Genomic DNA, 4,658 nt, shown 5'->3' with positions numbered 1-4,658 from the left:
CCTTCCACAACCACTTCACCTACACCTTCCCCAACCACCACAACAACACAGCCTTCCACAACCACTTTACCTACACCTTCCTCAAACACAACAGCACAGTCAACCACGACCACTTCACCTACACCTTCCACAACCACAACAGCACAGTCAACCACGACCACTTCACCTACAACTTCCCCAAACACTACAACACAGCCTTCCACAACCACTTCACCTACAACTTCCCCAACCACCACAACACAGCCCTCCACAACCACTTCACCTACACCTTCCCCAACCACAACAACACAGCTAAACACGACCACTTCATCTACAACTTTCCCAACCACCACTTCACAGCCTTCCACAACCACTTCACCTACAAGTTCCCCAAACACAATTCAGTCTTCCACGACCACTCTACCTATACCTTCCCCAAGCACCACAACAACACAGTCAACCATAACCACTTCACCTACACCTTCCCCAACCACAACACAGCCTTCCATGACCACTTCACCTACAGCTTCCCCAGCCACCACAACACTGCCTTACACAACCACTTCACCTACACCTTCCCCAACCACAACACAGCCTTCCATGACCACTTCACCTACAGCTTCCCCAGCCACCACAACACTGCCTTCCACAACCACTTCCACTACAGCTTCCCCAGTCACCACCACAACAGAGCCTCCCATGACCACTTCACCTACACCATCCCAAACCACACCCACATCACAACCTTCTACAGCTCCACCTCCAGCTACACCTGTTTTATCTACCACACCTAATCCTTCCCCAACCATTCCTGAGACTTCCAAAGCTACAACTCTCCCCAAAACCCAAACTGATTTCCCAGCTACTACTGAAACTCAAGAACCAATTGCCACGGTCATAAAAACTTACGTAAAGAAGATATTTTCCACTCTTGGTGAACTATTTAAAAAACTTAGTGAATATGCATGGTGATTTTTTAGATGCGATGTATAGATACCAAACTGTCACTTTTACTCTTATTTCCAATCTGAAAGTGAAATCATAGTTTTACTAAAATCTTTCCACTTACTCCTCATGCCATATTAACAAGTTAAACCATCTATATTCAAGATAGCTTCGTAAAACAAAAAAATATATATATCACTTCATGAAGACCCTCAAAATGACCAATTGAGGAAAGAGAACTATTAGATAAAGAAATAGCACTACGTGAGTCAGCAACCATTGACTTTTATCTAATTGTTAGAGTCTACATGGTCCCTATATTGTACCCACAATAACAAACTCACTGAATAATCTAATCCTAAAAACATAAACAGATAAAATTCTCAAACAAACAAATTTAAAAAGCCAGTGTTCTCAAGTCTTCTCTGACTCATGCCAATGCTGCAGGACAACATAGACCTGGCCCTGTGGGTTTCCAGCACTCTAACTTTTTATTCTCCTGGAATAAAATTAGGTCTCTCCAAATGAACAGTAGAGCCAGTCATCAGTGTATAGGTGCCTGGTGGGGGGTGAAATTTTTACATAATCATCTTCTGATATTCAATGAAACTGAATTCTGAAGGGAAAAAAAAGTCTACCCACAGTTGGTTTGAAGTGAGTGATAATGTGTGAAATCTGGCAGCTAAACACAAGCAAAGACCCTGGCACTATGTTTTATGGAACATGAATGGCGTAGATGGCATGGTTGATATTTACTATGCCTGTTTATTTTAATGTGTTTGAAAGCCAAGAATACCTAACTATTGTCTCAATGTCAAGTTTGAAAAATGTTTCCTGGAATAACTGTGATTTAGTCTGTGGAAGAATAAACAATATCTACATACTATGTAAAATTAAAGCTGATTAGGGATGTGGAGGCAATTTTATTTCCTGTCAATACGACTAAGCATTCTGGTGATTACATGTAGATCTTGCTAACTAATAAAATCTTCCAGCGGCAAACTGTTTTTGTGTGTGTTAGGAAATTCCTCATTTCTCCTGAACTTTGAGACTGATGAAAAAGAGGTCTAGAAGGTGATTGACATTTCTGTCAGCTCTGCTATCCATCAGCAAAGCATGTCAAATATGGCACTCAATACCTCTGAGCCTTCATGTTCTTCATTCTTCAAACAAAGGGGTTAAATTTTTTAAATCATTTTATTGGGGGCTCTTACAGCTCTTATAACATTCCATAGATCAATTTTATCAAGCATATTTGTACATATGTTGCCTTCATCATTTCCAAAATATTTTTTACTTGAACCCTTGGTATTAAGTTCTTCTTTTTACCCCCTCCCTCCACTCCCACTCCTGTGAATCCTTGATCAATTATATATTGTTATTATTACTTCATATCTTACACTGTCTGTTGTCTCCCTTCACCCACATTTCTGTTATCCATCCCATTGGGGGTGGGGGCTATATATTCAACGTTTAGAGGGGTTCCCCCTTTCTCTCCCTTCCTCCTCCCCAACCATCCCCCTACCCTCATGATATCGCTTCTTCCACTCCTGTTCCTGAGGGGTTTATCAGTCCTGAATTCCATGTGTCGAGAGTTCTTGCCTGTACCAATGTGTGTTTTCTAGTCTAGCCAGATTTGTAAGGTAAAACTGGGTCATGGTAGTGGGGGGGGGGGGGGGCGGCCATTCATGAACTAAAGGAGTGATGTGTGTTTTGTTGGTGCTATAGTGCACCTTGGTTGAATCAGCCCTTCCTTATAATCCTTTGTCTACGGATCAGTTTTGCGTCTTCACTCCAACAATATAGTTTTGTTTTGGATCTTTTGATACCTGATACCTGATCTGATCAACACCTCATGATCACAAAGACTGGTGTGCTTCTTCCATGTGGGCTTATTTGCTTCCCTGATAGGTGGCTGCTTGTTTAGCCTCAAGCCTTTAAGACCCCAGATGCTATATCTTTTGATAGCCAGGCACCATCTGCTCTATTCACCACATTTGCTTAGGCACCCATTTTGTCTTCAGCAATTGTGTCTGCAAGGTGAGTATCAAAGAGTGCCAGGTCTTTAGAACAAAGTGTTCTTGTTTATGAGGCCCTTGAGTATTCTTAAGGGAGGCCTTGAGTAGAGGTCCAAAGTCTGTCTGCTATCTTAATACTTAACATATAAATATATGTACATTTGTTTCTATACAAAGGGGTTAATTTATTTTTTGTTGTTGTCCAAACCAAAAACTAAACTCACTGCCATCCAGTCAATGCTGAATCATAGCAACCCCTTGTGGATTTCCAAGACTGTAATTGTTTATGGGAGTCGAAAGTCCAGTCTTTCTCCCAAAGAGCTGCTGGTGGTTTCAAACTGCCAATCATGCGGATCACAGCCCAACCTGTAACCACTACACTACCAGGGCTTTGGTTGTTGTCAGATACCATATAGTCAGTTCCAAATTATAATGACCTTATGGGAAACAGAACAAAACACGGCTTATCATGCACCATCCTCACAATAGTTCTGATGTTTGAGCCCATTGTTGTCAGTGCTGTGTCAATCCATCTTGTCCAGAGCCTTCCTTTATTTTGCTGGCCCTGTGCTTTAGCAAGCATGACGTCCTTTTCCAAGGGCTGGATAACATGTACCACATACAGAGGTGTGGTCTCATCCTCTTAGCTTCTGTGGAGCATTCTGGTTGTACATGTCCCAAGACAGATTTGCTTTATCTTTTGGCAGTCAATGGTACTTTCAACCTTCTTCACCAGCACCATAAGTCAAATGCATCGATTCTTCTTCAGTCTCCTTATTCAGTGTCCAACTTTCACATACATATGAGGACATTGAAACTACCATGGCTTTGATCAGGTGCACCTAAGTTTTCAAAATAACATCCTGGCTTTGCAAATTTTTTTTAAAAAGGTCCTGTGCATCCAATTAACTTTATTACTTAGATTAATTTAATCCTTACTGTATCTTTAATGTGTGTTTCTTGTTCAGATTCTGTAATTACATTTTTGTTCATCAGACTGACAATAAAATATGTCCGAAGCTTTCATTAAATTCTGGTCTTTCCCCACAGCAGGGAGTTAGTCCAGTTTGAACCCCCCACAGGGGGGCAAACCAAGAAGGGAACATAGCAGAACAGCAACGGGAGCAAAGAAAAGCCACAAAGACCCTGAAGAGTCCCCAAAATAGACTTCAGGCCAGAAGGGGCAGCTCCCGGAATTCCCCCAGGGCCAGTGGAGAGAAAGTCTTAAAGGTCAGCGAACAGACCTGGAATTATGCATTTTTTTGTTTGTTTGGGATTTTTTTTCCTTTTTATTCCATTTTTCAGTCTTTTGTTTTCTTGTGTTTGGTCTCTGTTATTGTTGGGTTGCCTACTTACATAAGATAGGCATGGGAAGCAAGCTTGAGGAGAAAGCAACAGGACCGATGGACTAGGGGTAGAAGGAGGTGGGAGAAGGGAGCCACGAGCAAACACCATAGACAGGGAACAACTAGGCAATTAAAATCAACAACAAGGACACAGAGACCCTGGCAATGTTGGAGCAACAGCAATCTAACTAAGAGGAGTTACTAAAAGTCAGAAGTAGGGCTAGTATAATGGTAGGGCAGGAAGAAGGTGAAAGGAAACAGAGGAATCATCAGAGGCATAACCATGGGTGTATACATATGTTAATACATTAATTCACTAAAAATAGAGGTATTGGCTCAGGTACTATGGCAATACACTGAGGTTGTGGAT

This window comes from Echinops telfairi, unplaced genomic scaffold (genome assembly GCF_000313985.2).
Source record: "Echinops telfairi isolate 266 unplaced genomic scaffold, ASM31398v2 ScPeMD7_7468;HRSCAF=8506_0, whole genome shotgun sequence".
Lineage (NCBI taxonomy): Eukaryota > Metazoa > Chordata > Mammalia > Afrosoricida > Tenrecidae > Echinops > Echinops telfairi.
This window is presented reverse-complemented; position numbering follows the sequence as displayed.